The sequence below is a fragment of the Oratosquilla oratoria genome, chromosome 5 (assembly GCF_046742065.1).
Source record: "Oratosquilla oratoria isolate Oo_2021 chromosome 5, ASM4674206v1, whole genome shotgun sequence".
Classification (NCBI taxonomy): domain Eukaryota; kingdom Metazoa; phylum Arthropoda; class Malacostraca; order Stomatopoda; family Squillidae; genus Oratosquilla; species Oratosquilla oratoria.
In genome coordinates, this window is record NC_134781.1 from 75,758,777 (window position 1) to 75,783,776 (window position 25,000).

The 25,000-nt window shown below is 43.7% G+C and overlaps 1 protein-coding gene across 1 annotated transcript in view; it reads left to right on the forward strand.

Annotated features, from left to right (window-relative positions):
• Positions 1-25,000, forward strand: part of LOC143025564 (uncharacterized) — a 444,744-nt gene that overhangs the window by 218,760 nt on the left and 200,984 nt on the right. The gene's annotated exons all lie outside the window — the stretch shown is intronic.

Below are 25,000 nucleotides of genomic sequence, written 5' to 3' on the forward strand. Positions count from 1 at the left end.
TAATGTGCGTGGATGTGGTACAGATGAGAGTAAAAGGGAAGAGATAGGTAGTATGTTTGTGAGAAGAAAGATGGATGTGTTGGCTTTGAGTGAAACTAAGTTGAAAGGGAAGGGTGAGTGTAAGTTTGGGAGTGTAAGTGGGAGGTTATCAGGAGTGAAGAGAGGGCGAGGGAGGGAAGGGGTGGCTATTCTAGTAAGTGAGGAGATGGGTAAACAGGTAGTGGAGTGGAAGGAGGTTTCCTCAAGGATAATGTGGATGAAGGTGAAACTGGGAAAGGAGATGTGGGTCTTTGTAAGTGCATATGGGCCTGGCAGTGAGAAGAGCGTGGAAGAAAGGGAGGCCTTTTGGATAGATTTAAATGAGTGCATAGAGGGTTTAGGAAGAAATGTCAATGTAATAGTACTGGGAGACCTTAATGCTAGGGTGGGAAATGGTCCAATCGATGGAGTGGTTGGGAAGTGTGGAGTTCCAGGAAAGAATCGTAGTGGAGAGTTGATGGTGGAAATGTGTCTAGAAAGAGAGTTGATGATAGCAAATACAGTGTTTCGGAAGAAAGTCAAGCATAAGTACACATGGGAGAGGGTGGTGGAGGGAAGGGTGGTAGATAGAGCACTAATGGATTATGTAGTGGTAAATAGGATTATGATAGGAAGAGTTAAGGATGTACATGTGCTAAGGGGAGAGGGTGGGGGAATATCAGATAATTTTTTGGTGGAAGGTAAGCTGAGAGTGGAGGATAGATGGAGAAAGAGGAAAGGGACAAAAGGTAGGGAGGTTCTTAGAGTGAACTCCTTGAATGAAAAGGAAAAGGAGAAGGAGTACGAAAAGAAGCTGAAGGAGGAGTGGGAGGGAGTAAAGGATAGAGCAGAGATGGGTGTGGAGGAGGAATGGGGATGGTTCAAGGAGGGAGTCTTAAAGTGTGCAAGGATGGTGTGTGGAACAAGAAGGACAGGGGGAAATAGAAGAAAGGGTAGTGAATGGTGGGATGAGGAAACAAAGAAGGTTGTAGAAGAGAAGAAGCGAGCATTCACAGATTGGTTACAAAAGAGGACGGGGGAGTCATATGACACGTACAAAGAAAAGAAGAGAAGTAAAGCAAAAGGTAAAGGTGGCAAAGAGGAGAGCAGATGTGAAATGGGGTAAGAGTATGACAGAAAATTTTGAAAGTAATAAAAAGATATTTTGGAAAGAAATTAAGAGAGGAAGAGGAGGCTAATCAAGTAGAGAAGAAAAGGTAAAAGGTGCAGATGGAGAGATGATAATGGAAGAGAAGGCAGTAAGGGGAAGATGGGCAGAATATTTTAGGGAGTTGCTAAATGTGAAGGAGGATAGGGAAGGAAAGATAGCTGCAGTGAGAAATGCGAAGAAAATGAGAGTGATGAGTGAGGAGAATGGAGGAGAAATAAGGAAGGATGAGGTGAAGGCAGTTGTAAAGATGATGAAAGCAGGTAAGGCACCTGGTCTGGATGGATGCCATGCAGAATGTCTGAAAAAGGGAGGTTCAGTGATGGTGGACTGGTTGGTGAGGTTATTTAATGTTTGCTGGAGAGAGGGTAGAGTACCGGAGGACTGGAGAAGTGCCTGTATAGTTCCTCTTTACAAGGGAAAAGGGGACAAGTGTGAATGTAGTAGTTTCAGAGGGATTAGCCTGTTAAGTGTAGTAGGGAAGGCTTATGGGAGGATCTTGATTGAGAGGATTAGGAGAGGAACAGAAGGAGTAATTGGTGAGGAACAGTGTGGATTTAGGACAGGTAGAGGTTGTGTAGATCAGATCTTTGTGGTAAGACAGATATGTGAGAAAGCTATAGGAAAGGGGAAGGATGTTTTTTGGGCTTTTATGGATCTGGAAAAGGCTTATATGATAGGGTAGACAGAAAGGCACTGTGGGAGGTTATGCAGATTTATGGGATAGGAGGAAAGCTTTTGGGAGCTGTCAAGAGTTTTTATGAGAGTAGTAGAGCTTGTGTCAGGATTAGAAATGGAGAGAGTGAGTGGTTTGAAGTAAAGGTGGGACTTCGTCAAGGATGCGTTATGTCGCCCTGGCTGTTCAACTTATACATGGATGGGGTGGTGCGAGAGGTGAATGCTAGGGTAGTGGGTCAGGATTGGAGATGGTTAAAGAAAATGGAGAAAAGTGGGAGGTGAGCCAGCTGTTGTTTGCGGACGACACTGCGCTTGTGGCAGGGTCGGAGGAGGGATTGAGGAAGCTGGTGGCAGAGTTTGGGAGAGTATGTGATAGAAGAAAGCTAAAGATAAATGTGGGTAAAAGTAAGGTGATGAGATGTACAAGGAGTGAAAGTGGCAGTAGACTGGAAGTGAACATTAAGGGAGAGCGACTGGAGGAAGTGGATAGTTTTAGATACTTGGGTGCAAGTGTAGCAGGAAAAGGTGGAGTGAAGGTGGAGGTAGAATGTAGATTGAGAGAAGCGAGTAAATGCCTTGGTGGATTAAAGAGTGTAATGAGGAATAGACATTTGGGAATGGATACGAAGAGGAGACTGTATGAAGGAGTGATTGTGCCAACAGCACTGTATGGGGCAGAAACGTGGAACATAAGAGAAGAAGAGAGAAGGAGTTTGAATGTGTTTGAGATGAGGTGTCTGAGAAGTATGGTGGGGGTTACTAGGCTGGATAGAGTGAGAAATGAGGAGGTGAGGAGGAGAACAGGGGTGAAAAAGGAGCTGGGAGATAGGGTTGATGAAAGAATATTAGGATGGTTTGGACACATGGAAAGAATGAGTGAAGAAAGACTAGTAAAAGAGGTATGGAAGGCAGATGTGGAGGGAGTGAACATGAGGGGACGTCCTAGGATGAGGTGGATGGATGGGGTGAAGGGGGCTTTGGGGAAGAGGGGAATGTCTGTTGAGGAAGGAAGGGAGAGGACGGAAGACAGAGGTGAGTGGAGAATGGTTGTATATGGATGATGTTGTGATTGCATGAGGAGGAATGGGCGGGGGGGGGGGTCGGCGGGGTGTGAGTAAATTTTGACGCAGCCCGAAGGGATTTCTCCCCGTCCTCTCCTTATATGCAAGGGGGGACGGAGAGGGGGGGTCGCCGATTAAATGAAGCGGCCTTGCTGTGGATGTGCTGTGTCTTGCGACACTGCTTCTGACCCAGGGCAGTGGGCAAGGTGCAGGGATGACCCGTCATCCAGGAGGTGCTCAGATGAGAGGGAGGGTGGGAGGGGTGTGGAGTGTATTTAGGGATGAAATGGGTGGGAGTGTTTTTATGCCTTTCCCTTTTTTGGCTACCTCCCTTGAAAGGGGGAAAAAGCCTTGGTATATGTATGTATATGTATGTAACTTACGACACGGCTTCGTAGATTTTATTCTTGTTGGAATCAGACAATTTTATCCAGTGGAGTTTGGCAACACTGCATGAGATTGTTATGCACTTTCAGCCAATCTGTTCTTCAGGTGAACCACCTTTATTGAGTCAGGGAGATCTGAATGATCTTGTGCGGGATTTAAGTTTGTCAAAAAAGCAATCTGAACTTCTTCTTGCTTCCAGGTTAAAGGGCTGGCATCTTCTCCAGAAACAATCCAAAGTTAGTTTTTATCGTAAGCGACATTGTGATTTTGAACAGTTTTTCTCACCTGAGGATGGTGTGGTGTTTTTTCAATGATGTATATTCTGTTATGGAAGAACTTAACCATGAATATGACAGGAATGAGTGGCGCTTGGTTTATTGACTCTTCAAAAGTGAGCCTGAAAGCTGTTTTGCTCCACAGTGGAAATAAGTTTCATTATGTTCCTCTGGCCCATGCAGCTAACATGAAGAAAACATACAAGTATGAAGCTTCTATTACAAAAAATTAAGTATGAAGAACATAAATGGAATATCTGTGGTGACCTAAAGGTTGTGGCAATTTTACTTGGAATGCAGTTGGGTTACACAAAATTTTGTTGCTTTCTCTATGGGTGGGACATTCGGGATAAGAAAATTATGAAAAGAATGTGTGGCCGAAACGATCTGTGACCCCAGGAGAGAAGAATGTCAATCCTTCTCTTGTTGATTCGGAGAAAATTTATCTGCCTCCATTGCATATTAAGCTAGGGTTGATGAAATATTTTGTTAAAGGTGTGGATAAAACAGGCAAGGGATTCACATATTTGAAAAATTTGTTTCCTAGAGTAAGTGACGCAAATATCAAAGAAAGTATTTTTGTTAGACCACAGATTAGGGAGGTTATTTGAGACCAGAATTTTGATGAAGAGCTAAATGATCTTGAAAAAGCTGCATGGCAGTCATTTAACCCATTCAACTCCGATGACAAGATGTCTTGTCATTTGGTCAAATAAAACAAAAAATCATAAAACACCAAAATGTTTGATCAAACACCAGAAAAATATGACGTCAATCCTCGCTTCGCTCGCAGCGAAGCGAGGACTGACGTCATATTTTTCTGGTGTTTGATCAAACATTTTGGTGTTTTATGATTTTTTGTTTTATTTGACCAAATGACAAGACATCTTGTCATCGGAGTTGAATGGGTTAAGAAGTTTGCGCAGATTTTTGGGGAATCACTAAGCAATTAACTATTCTGAAATCGTAAAAGAACTACTGACCTACAAGGGCTTGGGATGCAATATGAGCCTAAACAGCCCATTTCCTAGACTCACTTGGACTTTTTTCCTACAAATCTTTGCGCCGTCAGTGACGAGCACGGTGAGAGGTTTCACCAGGACATTCTGAACATGGAAACCCGGTATCAAGGGAAGTGGAGCTCTTCAATGTTGGCTGTTGGACACTAAAAAGGGATCATCCAGAAGTAAAATACACTTGAAAATAATACATTTCTATATTTTAAAGGTAAGTTTCATTGAAATATCAGCCTCTTTTATTTATTATAATCGTTTAAAATTTAATATGCTACCACAGAAAAAATGTGCCTGATAGAAAAATTCTGAAAACATATATGAAATCAGCAGAATTTTTTTTTACCAAATTCACCTTTTGCTTTTGGGACAGATATCTTAATCAAGTTTGTTGACCAATGTAATGAGAAATAAAGGAATAAACAAGTAAATGAAAAAAAATACCTAGATAGATTAATAAAAATGTAATGAAATGAGTAAAAGTTAATCAATTTGTGGAGCAAATGAAAATAATTCCTTTTGACATACAAAATGGCATTTTGGCTTTCGACGGTGAAAGAGTGAAAACACCATTACCAGTAATACCACAGCGGACGATAGTGTCATTTCTACCACACTGGGAGTACCACAGATGTACCAGAAACAAGACTAACGCTTCCGTAAAGATTTTGCTCAGTGCGAGCCTCGCTCAACGATGATCGTTAAACGATTATCTAGAGCACTGATTTTTTTTTTTTTTTTTTATTGGGGCTGTTTTGGTTCTAGCGACTGCCGCTAGAGTAGCTAGAACAAAGATTTAGTGATATAGACAATCGTTTGACGATCATCGTTGAGCTATGAACGATCATCGTTGAGCAATAATCGCAGAGAACAAAGCGTACCTTCAGCAGCACCTGAAACTTTAAGACGTCAGGTTCCAAAGAGGATCAAGGCAGTGTGGTACTTGGGCTGTGTTGTCCTTCAGTGGATAGACCGGTCCATTCAGGGACCATAAAGTCTGGACTCGAATTTATGTAGCAGGAGTTTGAGAGCAGAGTAGAGCAGAGCGAGAGTCCTAGACCCACCTGCTCTCAGCAGAATAACCTTAACCACGACCTCCGCTCCCTCCCCCTCCACTCCCTCCGTCCACCATCTCCCGCGCGGTGCAGCGAGTCATCACGTGCGGGGAGGGGGCAGGGGGAAGGGGGAGGCAAGACTGGAATAATGCGGAAGTGTTGTCCGCCCACCCTCCTCCTCTCCTCCTCCTCCTCCTCCTGCTCCTGCTCCTGCTCCTCCTCCTCCTCCTCCTCCTCTTCTTCCTCCTTTTTAATTTTTCTTGTACTTCTCTACTACCTCCGCGTTGTCTTTCTTTGGCTTGTTTTCTAATTTGCACACACACACACACACACACACACACACACACACACACACACACACACACACACACACACTTCATCCTCTCCTGTTCCTCTTATCCACGTCCTCTTCCTCACCTCCACCTACTCTTCCTTCTCCTCTTCTTCCGTTCCCCACCCTTCTCCTCCTGTTCCTCCTCCTCCTCCTCCTCCTGTTCCTCCTCCTCCTCGCACTTCCAGAGGCACTTCCTTATTGGCCACCCCTCGTTTTCTTTTCACCGTTGATCAGTAACTTGTTCTCACATTTTTTTTCGACGATCTTGACCTTGCGCACTTCCGGCTGATACCTTCTGTGTCATCTTTACCTCTCCACCTCTTCTCTTCGTTTTTCTCCCATTTTTATCGTCTGTCTCTTTTCGTCGTTTTCCAATCTTTTTTTTGTTTATTTATTTTTTACTTGATTCTTTTTTCATATTTTTCTTCCTCCTTCTCCTCCTCTTCTCCTCTTCCTCCTCCTCCTCCTTCTCCTCCTCCTCCTCCTCCTCCTCCTCCTCCTCCCACTCCTCTTTCTCCCCTTTGTCCTGTTCTCCTTGTCCTCTCCTCCTTGCCTCCTCGCCCTCTTCCTCCTACTCCTCTCTCTCCTCCTTTTCTCCTTCTCCTCCTCTCCTCTCCTCCTCCTTTTCTTTTCCTTCTCTTTTCGTTTCTTTTCTTTTCTCTTCACGTTTCTCTTGTTTTAAACTCTGTTTTCCTTCCTTCTTTCTTTTGTCCCTCCCTCCATGCCCGTATTCTGTGAGGTCGATATTGTAGGAACTTTAGTGACATGCCACAGCGTTCTCTTAAAAACAATATATTTGAACTGTCTTTCCGTTGTTCCGCCCACTTTTTTCACTGAGAACAGTTCCATGTGATATTATCCCCAAGGATAGAATAGATGGTTATCATTTCTCATTATTTTCTCTCTCTTTCCCTTCACATGCCCTTCCCCCTCCTTCTTACCCTTCCCAGTCTCCTCCTCATTTTCCCCTTCCCTTCCCCCTTCCCCTTCGCCTCCCTCTTTCCTTCCTTCCTTCCCTCCCCCTCCACCCATTTTCCACCCACCACGCCCTTGGTCTCCACATCCTCCTTCCCTTTGCCCCACTTTTATTTGCTCTTCTTCTTCTTCCCCAATTACTTCGCCCCTTTGATCCCCCCTCCCCCCTTTCCCCTTCTCAAGCCATTTTTTTTCCTTCTCCGTCCCCTCTTCTTCTTCTTTGTCTCTTCTTACTCATTCTTCAGCCAGAATCCTCCTGTAAACAGTGGCCCATAAGAGTGAGATATTTCAGTGCCAAAAATCTTGAGATATTTATACTTTAATTATATATATATATATATATATATATATATATATATATATATATATATATATATATATATATATATATATATATATACATACATATATATGGCACACAGGAAACCCACAGTCGGAGAAAATATACTTCGAATTAAGAAGATTCCTATATTTCGGCAATCAACTGTAGCCCTCTTCAGGAAAGTAACTAAGACAGAGGACAAAGGGGAATTGTAAGCTACAGAAACACAGAAAAGAGGGGGAACGTGGACTGATACCATCAGTTCACGTTCCCCCTCTTTTCTGTGTTTCTGTAGCTTATGTCCCCTTTGTCCTATGTCTTACGTACTTTCCTGAAGAGGGCTACAGTTGATAGCCGAAATATAGAAATCTTCTTTATTCGAAGTTTATTTTCTCCGACTGTGGGTTTCCTGTATGTCATTTACAAATGTGCTACTACATTTCTGTTTAGATACATGTATATATATATATATACGTATATATGTATATATATATATACATATATGTATATATATATATATATACATATGTATATTGGAAGGAGGCCATTTATGATGCATGCGTTGTTGAAGTCAACAGCTGCGATAGCATTAGCAATCTGCTTAAGAACCTGCTTCCAGACGACCGCACGTTGGTGCGCAACTTAGAAAAGCATTTCTACAAGCATAATAATGCTATCGCAGCTGTTGACTTCAACAACGCATATATATATATATATATATATATATATATATATATATATATATATATATATATATATATATATATATATATATATATATATATATATATATATGTGCTGGTACACTGTGACATGTTGATGAAAGTGGAAAAAGAAGTCGCGGGTCTAGTTCCGAGTTTCTGAGTTTATTCCTGACTGGTTTCGCTCTATTCTTCGTCAGAAGAAGTATAGAGCGAAACCGGTCAGGAATAAACTCAGGAACTCGGAACTAGACCCGTGACTTCTTTTTCCACCTTCATCATATATATATATATATATAATATATATATATATAAACACATGCACACACGCACGCACACACACTCACTGTTGTGGACTAAGACGTCCCTTAGTTTACTTCTCCGCTGTATTAATTATTATTATATTATATTCCTTGTTGCTCAAAAATATTATTATATTTGGAAAAAAATAAAAATAAAAAAAGGAAATTTTGTTTTGTGTCATGAAATAAAACGGACTCGGATGGAGGCCACTGGAACCCACTCGGCTCTCACTGCCAGGACACTTGATTCTCGTCTCGTACGACTCGATCGAGGCCCTGGCCACGGCTTTCCTTGACTTTAAGAAGGCCTTCGACATGGTGTATATATCTTGAGCCTTACCACTCTCTCTCTCTCCCTATCTCTCTCTATCTATCTATCTGTCTCACCTCGCCTCGCCCCCTTCTCTCTCTTTCTCTCTCTCTCAAAGAGAAGTCATAACTCGTTCGTTCTGGATAAGTGACCGGCAAAGTAGAAGTGGCAGATTGTCTCCTCTTATCGGGCAGATGTTTGTAAATGTGGGCTGAGGGGAATGATTTGCTTTGCTGCAACAGGTCATTGGTTCCTTGTGCTGATCCTCAGATTTCAGTATTTTATTATTATTATTATTGTTATTGTTATTAATATTATTATCATTATTATCACTATTTGTGATTCATTATGGTCTTGGATCACGTGTTGGCCTTTTCATTAACAGCTATTATCATCCCGGATTAGACCCTAGAACTCGTATATGGTCCCATGTGTGTGTGTGTGTGTGTGTGTGTGTGTGTGTGTGTGTGTGTGTGTGTGTGTGTGTAAGAGAGAGTGCCCGAATGTGAGTAAATGTCCTGTTGGTCAGATGTCTTATTCCTTTTGGTTTAGGAAAAAAAATGTAATATGACATTAAAAAAAAGAAAAAAAAAGACTCCCGTTGATTTCATGTCACCATTTTCCCTCAGAACCTCAAACCTAAATACTGTTTGAGCCCACAAAGAGAAATCCGACCCGAAGGATTCGGAGTATCCGTCCCCCAGGGGGAGATGGTGGTGTCCTCGCCTGACAAGACCCCTGGGTAGGAGAACCCCCACCGGGGAAGGGACTGTGCGGCGGATTTCGTGTCCTTATAGGGCGAAGGAGGAGGCAACTGCCAAACTTAAGTGTGTTCCTGGACCAAGGTTAGGTTGATCCACTTCGCAGACGCTAAACTGGGTTTCATTCTAACCCAGGTGTCAGGTTAACTCGTCCAAATTTTAACCTCCTTCTCCTCCTATTCCTCCTCTACATCCTCCCCTTCCTCTTCTTCCTCCTCTTCCCCCTCCTCCTCCTCCTCCTCCTCTAGCAGCTCCTCTTCCTCCTCCTCCTTCTCCTCCTCCTCCTCCTCTTCTTCCTCCATTTCCTCCTCATCTTCCTTCTCCTCTTTCTCCTCTCCTTCCTGTTCCTCCTCCTCTTTCTCCTATTCCTCCTCCTCCTCTCCCTCCTCTTACTCTTCCTCCTCCTCTTCCCCTCCTCCTCCTCCTACTCCTCCTCTTCCAGGAATTAATACCACCCCGGAAGGAATTGGTTCTGTGCATACGTGGAATAACGATGACTAAGGGGTTTGGACGAAGGAGAGAAGAAAAAAAAGAAGTCGCCCCCCTTCACTTCGATGCCGTTCCTTGACCTGAATAAAATCGCCTCGTGTTGTCGGACTGGGCCATCGTCGACGTCAACCAGAATGAAATATGTAAAGTGCATCACCGTAGCTGAGCGGTGTTTAACCCATTAAACTCCGATGACAAGATGTCTTGTCATTTGGTCAAATAAAACAAAAAATCATAAAACACCAAAATGTTTGATCAAACACCAGAAAAATATGACGTCAGTTCTCGCTTCGCTCGCGAGCGAAGCGAGGACTGACGTCATATTTTTCTGGTGTTTGATCAAACATTTTGGTGTTTTATGATTTTTTGTTTTATTTGACCAAATGACAAGACATCTTGTCATCGGAGTTTAATGGGTTAAAAGTACACAAATCACATGATAACGAGATCTGATGGGTTATATTGAAGGTGTATTGTATTTGTTGCTAACTACCAAGTCCTGAAAATTAAGAAGTAAATGCAATAATGAATTAGATGATACAATAATAATGAAAAACATAAATGACACTAAAAATACATACATACATACGTATACCAAAGGCTTTTTCCTCCTTACAAGGGAGGTAGCCCCCTCTCCCCCCCCAAAAAAAAAAAAAAAAACACTCCCACCCATTCCATCCCCAACATACTCCACTCCCCTCCACCCTCTTCCCTCTATCTTAACACCTCTTATCTTGGCACACTAAAAATAATAATAAAAATAATAGAAAAATGAAATTATAATAGGATAGGTAAAATGAAATAAAAACGAACAGATAAAATGATGAGATAGATGATGAAATGACAGATTAATATAAATGATCATTAAATCAATGAAATAGAATAATAAGATGAATAAGATACAGTTGAAAATTCCTCAACTGAGCAGTTGTATACTTTATAGTCTTCGTGCAATCTAACGACGGACGAATGAAATGCATTCGTGGCCGGATGTCGTTCTGTCTGCCTGGAAGCTGAATAAAATCGTCGTCTGAGTTCAGTCAGAACAAAAAAATCAGTTCAGGGTCATTGTTTTCTGTTCGTATCGCTTCTACAATGAGCGCTGATGGCCTACCCGGGAGCCTAAGGTCAGTGTGTGTTGAAAAATCATGGTAATCATTGTTAACTCTCTTTGGCTTATGTCTCTCACCCCAGCGTTCTCTCTCACTCTCCCTCACCCTCTCTCCCACATGCCTCTATATCTCCCTCCCTCCCTCCACCCCCTTCTCTCCCCCCTCTCTCCCACATACCTCTCCCTCCCTCCCTCCACCCCCTCTATCTCCCACCCCCTCTCTCCCACGTGCCTCCCTCTCTCCCACCCCCTCTCTCCCACCCCCTCTCTTCCTCCCGCCTCCCTCTCTCTCCCACCCCCTCTTCCCCTCCCCTCTCCTGTTTCTCTACTTCCTCTCTCCCATCTCCCTCCCATCTCCCTCCCTCCCTACTCCCTCTCTTCCACTTTCCTTTGTCCCGCCTACCTCTCTTCCATCTCCTTCTCTCTCTCCCACCCCCTCTCCCTCCTTCCTACTCCTCCTCTCCCACCCCCTCTTTCCCACCTCCCTCTCTCCCACCTCCATCTCCATTGCCTTCACCATCAATTTCTTCATATTCCTCGTACTTGTCCCTCTCTTTCCTCTCTTTTATCCTCTGTTTATATTCCTGTTCTCCCTCCTATTCTCTCTACGCTTTCTCTTTTGTCCCTTCCCTTCGTCCCACTCTTTTCCCTCCTCCCCCTCCTCTTCCTCTTTTTCCTTCTCTCTCTCTCTCTCTCTCTCTCTTTCTCTCTCTCTCTTTGTAATTTTCTTTTTCTTCCTCTTCCTGTTGCCCTCCTCAGCCTTGTGTCCTCCTCGTCCTCCTCCAGCCCATAAACATTTTACACATTTGCACGTAAAACTTATCTCCCCTTATGTAAACACATAAATAAATTTAAAGGTGTCCTTACAGCCCTCTCCATTCCTTTATGTTTACCCTTCCTTCCTTGTCATCCTCTCTTCATCCTCCTCCTCCTCCTCCTCCTTCACCTCCTCCTTCTCTTCTCCTTCTCCTCCTCCCCACTCTTCCTCCTCCACCTCGTCTTCTTCCTCCTCCTCCATCTCGTCTTCTTCCTCTTCCTCCTTCTCCTTCTTCCTTTCTCTCCTCCTCCTCCTCCTTTTCCTTCTCCTCCTTCTCCTCCTGCTTCTCTTCCTTCTCGTCCTTCCCCTCCTTCCCTTCCTCCTCCTCCTCTTCTTCACGGGCATCACCGTCATTTTCACGACTGCATTCCTTATCAATCATTCTTTGTTGTTCTTATCTCCCTTTCCCTGAGTGCTCCTCTTCATCCTACAACTCTGCCACATATTCTTCATTCTGTTGCACACGTTTCTTCTGTCATTATAATTTTGTTTTTATTTTATTTTTATCTATTTTTTTTTATTTTCTCACTCCATTCTCTAGATATTTCTTCGTCGCGTGTTGCAAATTAAAAAAGACAAAATAGACGGGAGAGAGGGAAAGTGAGGTAGAGGGGTACTTTCCCTTCATCGTTACGCTACTGTGACTGTCTCACTATCATGTCGCATCGTCTTTTCTCTCTTCTTCAGCAGAGTCTTGGGGGGGGGTCTTCGCCGTCGTCGTCTTCTGTTCTTGGTTTGCTTCGCTCTCACGTTTTCGCGTTTCACAAATCATATATATATATATATATATATATATATATATATATATATATATATATATATATATATATATATTTCCGTTCCCACCCTCCATGTTCGTTTTCGGAGTGTCCAGCCTTGTGTTCTGTGTTTGTCAACACTTAAGACTAGTTTCGCTAAGATTTTGGCGTTATTTATGGTGAGCCGGCGGGGTGTCACTCTGAGAAACATTCGTCTAGCTGACCTTCCCAAGGGTTGGGTTTCACCCCATTCTAAGAGAGTTGTTCGTTGTTCCCCTCGACAGGGGGCTGTACCGTTATAACAGTATGTGTAGAAGTTTATATTTTCCATTTTAAATTGTATGTAATTCTTTAAAGTACGGTGTGGATCTTAGGAATTTGCTTTTATACGCACCTCCTGTCTACGTGTTCAGGTCAACATACGCTACCTTGTCCAGAAATTAAAGAGATTTTGGTTCCTCCGGTAATCCAAGATGACTGCCGGATCACAGTATATATATATATATATATATATATGTGTGTGTGTGTGTGTGTATGAGAGAAATACGCTAATGGCAGCGACGGATAGCCGAGTACGGCGGGTTCGAACCCTGCATGCAACTGTCATAAAAATTATCGATATATATATATATATATAATATATATATATATGTACAGTATATATACGAGAAATTCGCTAGTGGACAGCGACATTAATCAGATAATTTTATGACCGTCGCGCAAGGACTCGAACCTGCGCTGTACATGACGACAAGAGGCCCCCATGACTACCGCCTTACACCGCTCGACCACTGATACTTAAAATCCTTACCCCCTCCCACGAGCGTACTTGGTCGTATGGTAAAAATGAGAATAGGGTTGCAGGTAGTGACCTTCTCAATCTCGAGAACCAGTAAGTGTTCTGAGTTCGTACGATTTTAAGCATCAGTGGTCGAGCGGTGTAAGGCGGTAGTCATGGGGGCCTCTTGTCGTCATGTACAGCGCAGGTTCGAGTCCTTGCGCGACGGCCATAAAATTATCTGATTAATGTCGCTGTCCACTAGCGAATTTCTCGTATGGTTACAATGGCGAAGCGTGAAAAGGATTCGATCTGGTCCTTACCCCTCCCACGAGCGTGCTTGGTCGTATGGTAAAAATGAGAATAGGGTTGCAGGTAGTGACCTTCTCAATCTCGAGAACCAGTAAGTGTTCTGAGTTCGTACGATTTTAAGTATCAGTGGTCGAGCGGTGTAAGGCGGTAGTCATGGGGGCCTCTTGTCGTCATGTACAGCGCAGGTTCGAGTCCTTGCGCGACGGTCATAAAATTATCTGATATATGTATATATATATATATATACATATATATATAATATATACATTTAGTTTTATATGTTTTTTGACATTTTAGGTGAAGATATGAGATCCAGAAGTATTATAATGGGGTCTAAATAGGTTTAAGATTAGTAAGGATTATGTATGTTTTGTCTTTTTTAGAGCCGTTAGGTCCCAGTCCATGCCCTTAACTGTTTTTGGCAACCTTGTGGTTATGTTAGACTATGTAAGGTCAGTTCAGACGTGGGTCTTGGTTTTTTCCCCCTTCTTTTCCCTGAGGAGGAAGTTGCCGCTTACCGTAAGTTAATGTAACCTAAACTAGTTTAAGTGTGTCCGTGTCACTTTTTTGTACTTCGTTGTTTGCGCCTGGTGACCAGACCTTTTATCTTAATTCCTGTATTCACTCAGTCTAAGCGTGTCCTTGTCATCTTTTTGTACTTTACTGTTTGAGCTTGGAGACCGGACTTTTATCTTAATTCCCGGATTCCACTCAGTTTAAGTGTGTCCGTGTCACCTTTTTGTACTCTGTTGTTTGCGCTTGGTGACAGGACTTTTCGATATTAATCAGCTTTCCCAGTTTATGTGTCGTCCGTGTCAACCTTTTTGTCACTACGTTGTTTCCGCTTTTGTAACCGGACTTTTTAATTATAAATTGGGCTTCCACCCACCCCCCCTTTTGGCTTTTAGTTTTATTTGCATTGTGAGTCTTTTCTTCCGTTTTGATAATTTTAAACCAAATTAATTTTTTCTTTTGCGAAAATTATTAATGCTCTCTTCATTAATATTCGTTAAAATATATGCCAAGGTCATAAATTGTTAAAAATAGTTAAATATAATATTTTTTCTGTCGTTAATTCATTCGTTCCTGGATTATTATCATTTCCAAATCAAACAAGTTCATACTAAACATGACAGTGACTATTTATATGAAGTTTTATGACGGAGGTCATGACATCCGCCCTGTCGGACGAGACGCATTTCCGGTGTGTGCCCGGTGCCCAGGTGCATGACCTTACGCACGCTCTGATGTGTGGTTCTCTGCCAATGAGACAGGAACTTCCCCAGGCCTTCCCTTACCTCTCTCTCTCTCTCTCTCTCTCTCCTCTTTCTCTCCCCTTCTCTCTCTTTCTCTTCCTCACTCTCTCCCTCTTCTTCTCACTCACTTCCTCCTCCCCCCCCGTCTCTTTCACCTTTCACCGAAACGTTTACATAATTTATTCTGTGTGTCGCGAGACGATTTCATTGATGTTCTGTTTATCATCCTCCCGGAGTTGGGAAAGCTGGCTCCGAAGGTATGAGGCCAAATTAGGCCGTGACCGAAGCAGGAGGAGGAGGGGCTTAGGGGGAAGGGGGGGAGGAGGAAGATGGGGAGGATAGAATGATTGAATGATAAGATAGATGTGACCACTAATATTTGAACATGAACTTACTGTATATTGTTTTGAAATCACACGCATGTATACATACACACACACACGCACACATACACACACACACACACACACACACATATATATATATATATATATATATATATATATATATATAATGTGTGTGTGTGTGCGCGCGCGCTCGCATGTCTACATGCCGAGGGTGATGTCGAAGAGTGAACGACCCTTCAGACGAGAGGCTGCTGCCCCTCGACTTCATGGACGAGAAAGTTTGTACGTGATCCTTGAGAGTGGTTCAGTGCGGAGTTAACCCTTTCTGTGGGGAGGGCTTGGCCATCACATGAATGAAATCACCCGACGGCGGCAGTTAGGATAAGCGACAGAAGTGGTAATACATCATCACCAAAACATGAGAATGGAATTACATGAGAAAAAATATAAATACACACCAAGGGTTCTTAGCATATTTTCTCATATATATGTGTGTAAATATTTATATATATATATATATATATATATATATATATATATATATATATATATGATAAAATATGCTGAGAATCCTTGGTTTAGAATCACTTTACTACTGCCTCCACCCGCAGAAAGAATAGAAAAAAAAAAGTCTATATAAAATAGAATAACATAAATCACGTGTATTAACCTAAAAAGATAAAGAAAGTAGGACACATCGTTGAAAGGGGTTAATGTCCTCTTGGAAACGGAATTCCCTATGGGCATTGAGGCCCAGTTAATTATGCATTCCATACATCCTTCCCCCTCCCGACTCTGCCCTCTCCCACCTCGTCTCCCCTCTCTCCCTCGCCCCCTCCCTCTCTCCCTCGCCCCCTCCCTCTCTTCCCCATCCCCCTCCCCCTTCCTCCTTCTCTCCCCCGTCTCCTCCCTCGCTCCCCCTCTCCCCTCCTCTCCCGCACCTCCCCTTCTCCCTTATGCCCCCCCCCCCACCGAAACCTTCCTTGGGGCAACACGATTAGCTAAATGATAACTGAACATACCAAGGGAAGTCACCCCTCTGACCTCAATATGGGTCAGTCAGTCCATGCCATCGTGGATGAAGCAACTGCTTTACTGCTGAAAGGAGAAGTGCCGTGGCGCCATGGACACGAACAGAATCACCTGGCGAAAGCCAGAATAAAAAGAGAATGTACCAACAGGAACGGAATGGGGATCTGTCCTGGGGATCTTATGATAGCTGAATAAAAGCGCCTGTGAACGGGGAAGGGTAGTGAAAGAGGCTCGTAGACATAGGTAGACAAGATAGGTAGAAATAGGTGTAGATAGGTAAATTTTCATTTTTATTGGATCGGCTGTTTGGTAAACAACAGTTCGAAGGCGAGGCGAGGAATTGTATAACTTCGTTCTCACCGTTAGGTTTATAAAGAAGTGCCTGGGGACTCGATTTTATTGCTGTATGTCGGTTTTGTTTTTGATAATGTAACCTAAATCAATGTGCACTGAATTCGAGATTGCATAAGTAAACAATATTACATGCGGATTTGTAACGGCGGATCTGATTGAAGAAAGGGTGGAGGAGAAAATTCAGTTGCTTCATGATTGTGAGATCACGCCCGTAGGGGAGGTTCTTAAATATAAAGATCATTGGACTAAAGATATCATGACGTCAATGCAGAACGTTCGCGACGTCGTATGCTTGATATCTATTTTCTCGTAGTGTGACGTCCTATGACGTGTAGTTGTGACGTCCTGTGACGTTTAATATATCTTCTTCCAACACATGTCAAAAAAGGCCGGTTGTCCCCGTGTCCAAAAACCTCTTGCGCTGACATCCACTCGTGCTTCATCTGATGTGTTGGAAGTGCGGTGCCTGAAGTTCTCCCTAGTGGGAGTAATGTTCATTCAATGGTCACATCCTTGCATACCTCCCAAAGCATTTGGGCAGTGAGATACCTTATCTCCTCATGTCTCATGTAGATGAATCCACACTGCTTTCATATCATCGCATGGTTTGGATCAAACTGTATACCATAGGAACATCTGTTAGGCAGCCTTTCCTATGGCCACCCGTACCTCAAGGCAATGGCATCCTTGAATTCTCTTTTGTTTAGGTTAGATGACTTTGCCCTGATTGGTAGTGCTACTACTACCACCACCACCACCACTACCACTACCACCACTAGTACGAGTACTAATTATAATAATAATAATATGTGGTAATACCAAGGAGACGAAGGTAATTAGTGCAAAGTTCTGTTGCAATTGGGTGGTCCATATGGAGGGGAAGGGAGAGGTGGGGGAGGTGGGAAAAATGACGCTACGAAGGGGCCAGATGGAGGAGGAGGAGGAGGAGGAGGAGGGCGGGCGGCCTTGCGGTCCATGTCGTGTGTTGCTTAGACAGGAAGTGAAGTTGGGGGGGGGGGATACTCCACCCAGGAAGCCCCCAGCCCTATTATGGCGAAGTAAGGAATAAGAGAGGAAGAGAGTGTTTGGGGGGGATAGAAGAGAGAGAGAGAGACGGGAGAAGTGAAGGGTAGGTTGGGGGGATTAAGAACTGGGGAGGATAGTCTCTAGACCCCAGACAGACACCCCCCAGACCCAGCGAACTTTCTGGTACTCATTCCGGATGTAAAGTCGGACATGGCCCTGGTGGTTCGAGTCCTGATCCTGTTATTGTTCTCGTTTTTCTGTTGTTTCTGTTATTGTTCTCCTCTATTGTCGTTACAATTGATTCTATTTTTGAACATTTAGTATTAGGTTATTCTTAGCATATATATATATATATATATATATATATATATATATATATATATATATATATATAAAATATATATATATTATATATATATATATATAACATATATATATATATATATATATATATATATATATATATATATATATATGTGTGTGTGTGTGTGTGTGTGTGTACAATGCTGTTGGCGTTATCTATGCTTGATCATTATTGTAATGGTTATTGATATTATCATAGATGAATATGGTAATTGATGTTCTTGACCTTGTTATTGTGAATTAATATCCTTACCTACTGCGTGATCCTTTTCCTTTTCTTCAGTGTCGACAGGTGATTTTAATCACTATTCTCTTACACTGTGAATTTGAGTGGGATAATTTATGTCGATTAACCCCTTCAATGCCGGGTGTGGAATTTTAGAATTTTATTCTGGCTGTCGCCAGGCGATTTTATTCATCTCCGTGGCAAGAGTGAGAGGGTTTGGGATGAGGAGAGAGTAGGGAAGTAGAGAAGAGAGTCGGAGGAGGAAGAAGGGAGGAGGTGGAGGAGTAGGAGGAAGATGAGGTGGAGGAAGAGGAGGTTTAAGAAGAGGGGGAGGAAGAGGAGTTGGAGGAAGAGGAGGAGGAGATGAAGAGTCGTCTTGGAACTGGACCATATAAGGAGTAACGATGATGTGGGCGGAGCAAAAGAGAGAGAGAGAGAGTTAGGGAGACAGGGAATTCACAAAATGAAGAGGAAGTGCAATAGGGTCCGTTGGAATTAGGGAGGGGAAGGGAGGTGAGGGGGGGAGGGCAAGAAGCCGGAAATGAGATGGTGGTGGAATGGGTGCAGGTCCCCCATGCAGCCACCGCGGTTAATTATTGTTCCTGATGGGTGGGAGGGAGGGAAGGAGGGAATGGGAAGGTGGGAAGGAAAACGGAGAAATGTTGGCATAAGCGAAAAAGGGAAAGTGGGAATGAATGAAGAGGGATTGGGAAATGGAGAGGGAAGGCTGGGATTAGTGATAAGGAAGATAATATCGAGAAGAAAGAAGGGAGAGGGGAGGGGTGTAGGGATTCATCCGCAAAAGCGTCGTGCTCTTTTGGGTAGTGTTGGCTTTGGTAGTGGTGGTAGTAAATGGGGGTAGGGTAGGGGGTGTTGATGTTGGTGGTGGTGGTGGTAGAGGCGGAGGTGGTGGTAGAGGTAGGGATGGTGATGATGGTGGTGATGGCTGTGGTGACGTGCGGGTAATGCCAAGAAACCAACACGGTTAAAATGAAAAACAGAAGTAATGGCTATTTTGCGAACGAAGAATAAATAGAAGAGGTGAGATAGGAAAAGGAAGAAGAGAAGGAAGGGTGGGAGGGGGCAAGGAGAAGAAGAGGAGGAGGAAGTGTGGGGGCCAAGAAGAAGAAGACGAGGAAGAGGAGGAGGAGGAAGTGTGGGGGGGCAAGGAGAAGAAGAGGAGGAGGAGGAAGATGTGTGAGGAGCCAAGAGGAAAAAGAAGAGGAGGAAGAGGAAGTGGGTGGGCATGAAGAAGAAGAGGATGAAGTGTGGGATGCCAAGAAGAAGAAAAGGAGGAAGAGGAGGAGGAAGTGTGTGGGGGGGGCCAAGAAGAAAAAGAAGAGGAGGAGGAGGAAGTGTTGGGGGTGCCTAGAAGAAAAAGAAGAGGAGGAGGAGGAGGAAGAAGTGTGAGGGGGGGCAAAAAGAAAAAGAAGAGGAGGAAGTGGGTTGGTATAAAGAAGAAGAGGAAGAAGAGGAAACTTCTTCGGAAGCAGGAAGTATTACAAGACAGTCAAGTCAGTCGACCGGACGGGGTGGGGAGGGAGGGGGGGGGGATAAGATGTAGCGTTGGGGGAGGGCGATCTACTGTCCGGATAAGGACAGGAAACAAGTGAATGGGAGTTTGGGGGGTGAGGGGGGGAGAATCGAAGACGAAGCAAACAGTTGAAGGAAGAGAATAAGCTGCAGTGAGAGATTTCCTGAGGTGTGTGTGTGTGTATGTTTGTGTGTGTGTGTGTGTGTGTGTGTATGTATGTGTAGACATATGATATTAAGTGTGATAGCTGTTAATACCCCTATCACCAAGGCAGGACTCGTTGTAATGGGTTTAAATTGGGCAAATTTGGGTTTAGGAAGAAATTAGGCAAGAACTGGTTTACCAACAGATTTGTTAACGAGGTTGTTTTAAGAGAACGTTAGATAACCTTATGGATAGGGATGTCAGGTGGTAAGGGACATGGAACTGCTTAGTGTAGGCCTTATGGTCTCTTGCAGTCTCCTCCATTCTTATGTTCTTATCCCCCCATCCACCATCTTCTTGTGACAGTCACCTTAAGACATCCTATGAGTCATGTTAGGTTTGGTCCTTAGCTTGAACCAAGGTTACCCTGATCGTGACCCACGGGCAAGCTCAGGGTCCGAGCCTTACCTTCACAGGGTGGTATCCCCCACCCCACCCCCTCACTTGAATAAAATCGTCTGGCGGCATCTAGAATAATTGTGAATCTTGTTCAAAATTCAGAAACCTTGTGCCATCTTTATGTACTTTGTTCAGGTTCAAATGAGACGATTTTATCCACATGAGAAGAGGACCACGGCTTGAGGGAGGCGGAGACGTATGCTAAAATATTTGGATTTTGTATACATATACATATGTGTGTGTGTGTGTATACACTATATATATATATATATATATATATATATATATATATATATATATATATATATTGCAGAAACCACAGGGAAATTAAAGTCGGAATACTGAACGTTTTCGTCTATTACGACATCCTCGTACTCTGAGGATGTCGTAATAGACGAAAACGTTCAGTATTCCGACTTTAATTTCCCTGTGGTTTCTGCAATATTTTTTCGTCACGCGTTATTGTGATTATTTTTGCAATATATATATATATATATGTATACATGTATATATATACATATATATATATATATATATATATATATATATATATTTATATTCGCATGATAAAGATTAGCCCGGGATGGAGTCTGGACATGCGGAAACTGTTCCACGTTGTATCAGAAATAATATATATATATATATATTGGGTTGAATTAGGATGTCCTAGGTAGAACTACATAGTTTCAGTATTATTCATTTATTTAGCTATTTGTATTTTTACTTATCAATTTATCTGTATTTGTTTACTTTTAGGTATATCAAATATTACATTTTTTCTCATTTTATTTTTGTTTTATTATTTTATTTTATTTATTCATTTATTTATTCATTTATTTATTTATTTGTTTTGTCTAGTATTACAAAGGATTCAAATAGACAGAACTTCGGACTAAAAGATTTTTTTTCCACTTAGATTTATTTAGTGTTAACCAACACTGAACTGCTAATTGGTAGGTATAAAACTAATTCAGAAAGAAAAAGAAGGAGAGAGAGAGTTGCGTGAATACAGTGCCTCAGGCCTCTCGGCTGTCCAGTGTGATTCGCCTTCAGATTTCTCTCCTCCAGTCCCTGGTTTCACAAAATGAGGACCCCCACTCCCCGACTATACTCTATGAATAGGATATCCAAGCAGAAGGCTCTTTAGAGAAGAACGACCTCGGAGTAAATATTTCGTCCTCCTTCTCCTCCTCCTCCTCCTCCTCCTCCTCGTCCTTCTTCTTCTTCTTCCTCCTTTTCACCTCTTCCTCCTTCCCCTTGTCCTTCTCCTTCTTCCTCCGCCTCCACCTCTTCTTTTTCTCTTTTCTTTTACTCTTTTCTTTTAATTTTCTTCATTTTCTCTGTCTCTCCCTCCCTTCATCTGGATCCAAAACGCACTCACACACGCGCACACACACATACACACACACACACACACACACACACACACACACACACACACACACACACACACACACACACACACACACACACACACACACACAGCACACACACATACACACACCGGCCGGACATACTACCCAAATCGTTGTCAATGTGGATGGTAAGAATTGGAGAATCGACAAGATCGGATAACACAACGAAGGAATTTGACGCCCGGGGAGGGTGGGAGGGTGGGAAGGGGGGAATTCTGTGTCAAGGAGGAGGTAATCCCTGAAAGGTGGAAGAGGAAGAGTAGGTGGTGGAAGAGGAGAAGGTGGAGGAGAAGTGGAAGGACGTGGTAGTGAAGGAGGAGGAGGTGGTGGTAGTGGTGGTGGAGGAGGAAGAGGTGGTGGTGATGGAGTAAGAGATGGTGGTGGAGGAGGAGGAGAAGGAGGAGGTGGTGAAGGAGGAGGAGGAGGTAGAGGAGGAAGAGGAGGAGGAGGTGACGGCGAAGTCCCACTTGTTGGAGGACGAGGAAACACGGAAGGGCTTTAGTCGGAAGAGGAAGAATTGAAATTCAGTCGCGTGGGGGGGGAGGGGAGGGGGGAGGAACTTGCGTGTAGCGGGAAGGGAGGGAGGGAGGGTGGGGGAAGGTGGGGGAGGTACCGCTGCCGGCGGTAATGCAGAAGTGATACAATCCAAAGGTCCAGTGGAAAGCGATATGTGGATGGAAGTGGAGTAGGAGAAGGGGAGAGGTAGGAGGAGGAGGAAAATTGGAGGAGTTGGTGGAATAAGAGGAGAAAGAGAAGGAGTAGGTATAGGAGGAGGAGGGGGAAGAGTTGTTCGTGTAGTAATAGTAGTAGTAGTATTAGTAGTAGTAGTAGTAATAGCAGTAGTAGTTGTGATAGTAGGTGGAAGAGGGGAACGAGTAAGTGGAGGAAGAAGAGGAGGAACGGAGTAGTAGTTGGAAGTGGAGTAGGAGTAGGATGTGGGTTAATCGTTACACCTGGTTGGAGGTGGATGGATGGTGGCTTTCCTCTTATGGAATAAAATCACCCAACGGCAGGCAGAAAGAATTCACAAATCTAAAAATAGACAATGCTATAGATAAATGAGATAAAACGAGAGAAAAAAAAATGTGAGGGTCAACTCTTGTACCTTCGCCGAGTGACATAAGGTCGCCCGTTGTCGCGTCATCGGGCCCTGAAAAAGAACGGTGAGTGAGTGAGTGAGTGAGTGACATTTTGGTGGAGCGTCATTTTAGCCCTCCCCCCACTTCCCCCTTCCCCCTCCCCTCCCCCTCCTCCCCCCTAATAAAAGACGTGACGGAATGTTACCATTTTTCCTACAAGAAGGAAAATAATATCGAGGACACTGCATAGCATATATTTATATATGCATGTATGTATGTATGTGAATATGTATGTATGTGTGTGTGTGTGTTTGAATAAAAACACTGTCCACCGTGAAAGGGTCAAGGGTTCCCATTTCCTCCTCCTCCTCCTCCTCCTCCTCCTCCCACCACAGATAAATTAAATCACCTGTAACACATCTAGAATTAACAGTTGCAAATTGCGTTTCTCTTGGAAGGATTATGAGAGGTGTCTTATGATCCACTGGAAGCTTAATTTAGAAACGATATGACATCAAGTCTCGAGACGAAACAGGAAACCACGTGACATCCGATCCTCTTGAAAAAATTCCTAAAGAGAATACAAGGAATAAGAAAACAAATAAATGAATAACGAGAAGACGGACAGTAGGAACGAGAGTAAAGGGTATCAGGCAAATGTACAGGAGAAGGAAAAAGTAAGGAAAAACTCCAGGCCTTGTAGGTCGGAAAAGGAGGAAGTGGTATTGTGTGTTGTCATTACCATAAGGGAGAGTTCGAAAATAGCGACATTTAGCGGACAAGACCCCCACTGGATGAATGACTCGGCAGCAGCCAGTCCGTCCGTCCGTCAGAGGCAGATGGCAGGAAGGAAGTACGACGGAGGACGAAGGAAGCAGAGGAGAGTGTCTGGCCGCCGGTGAGTCATCGCGTTTAACCTAGAGAAGCTCGGAGCTCTCGATGCGGACCGTGGAGGCGACTGCTGCCTGTTGTGGTTGATGAGGGAGGAGGGAGGGGAAGGGGGAGGTGGAGGAGGGGGGGCTTAAAAAGGGGAGGAAGGGAAGTGGAGGGTTGAGAGGAAGGAAGGATGAGGAAAGATGAAGAGTTGGAGAGGAGGAAGGATGGAGGTAGTAAAGGCGGAGGAGGAGGGAAGGGGAATGGAGGGAGTTAAAAGGAGAGGAAGATCCTGAGGGTAAAGTGGGGAGGAACAGGAATGGAGGGGAGAGAGGAAGGAAGGATGAGGAAAGGTGAAGGGTTGGGGACCGGGGTCGGGGGGTGGGGGTAGCAAGAGGGGCGGAGGAAGGAGAGGAGGGGGGATGGCAGAAGAAGTGAGAAGGGGGGAATGGAAGGTGAAGATTGGGGAAGGTGATAGAGAGAGAGAGAAGGAGGACCAAATGGGGAAAGACGAAGAGTTGGGGAGGACAGGAAGAGTGGGAAGGAGGAAATGGGAAGCAAAGGGGGGAAGGCGAGAAGGGGGTTAAAGAAAGAGAGAGGGAGATGGGGGAGAGAAATTGGAGAGTAGGAGACAACAGAGCCGCAGAGAAAATAAAGACCCGGTGTGTGCGTGTGTGTGCGTGTGTGTGTGGATAATTACTTAGACAACAGCTGTCGCATTGAAGTTTACGCGCTCCGATTCGATATAGTTGCTTCAAGTGCCTGAGCAATCCAAGACACGATCTCGCACGCTCTCCTTTTGCTCGCTCGTCGGCCATTTGTTAACACTGATGGACGAAAGCCTCCCCCCCCCCGCAACCCCATCCCTGATTTGCATGACCGTGTCAACTTCTGTCACGTTACTTTCTCTCTCTCTCTCTCTCTCTCTCTCTCTCTCTCTCACACACACACACACACACACACACACACACACACACACACACACACACACACACACACAATTTATATGAGTGTGCACGCCTTTGCGCTCTTATAAATATCTTGGATATCTTGATACATTTTATTCTGGCTGACGTTAAATGTGTTTTTGTATTCCTGTTCAATCTGAGGGTTTCACCTGGGCCTTGTAATAATAAAGTTCTTTGACGTTGGAGACAAAAGCATATATTTATATATATATATCTATCTATATATATATATATATATATATATATATATAAAGTTGGCTGCGCCATGGAGTGGGTAGTCATAAATATATGCAAACACA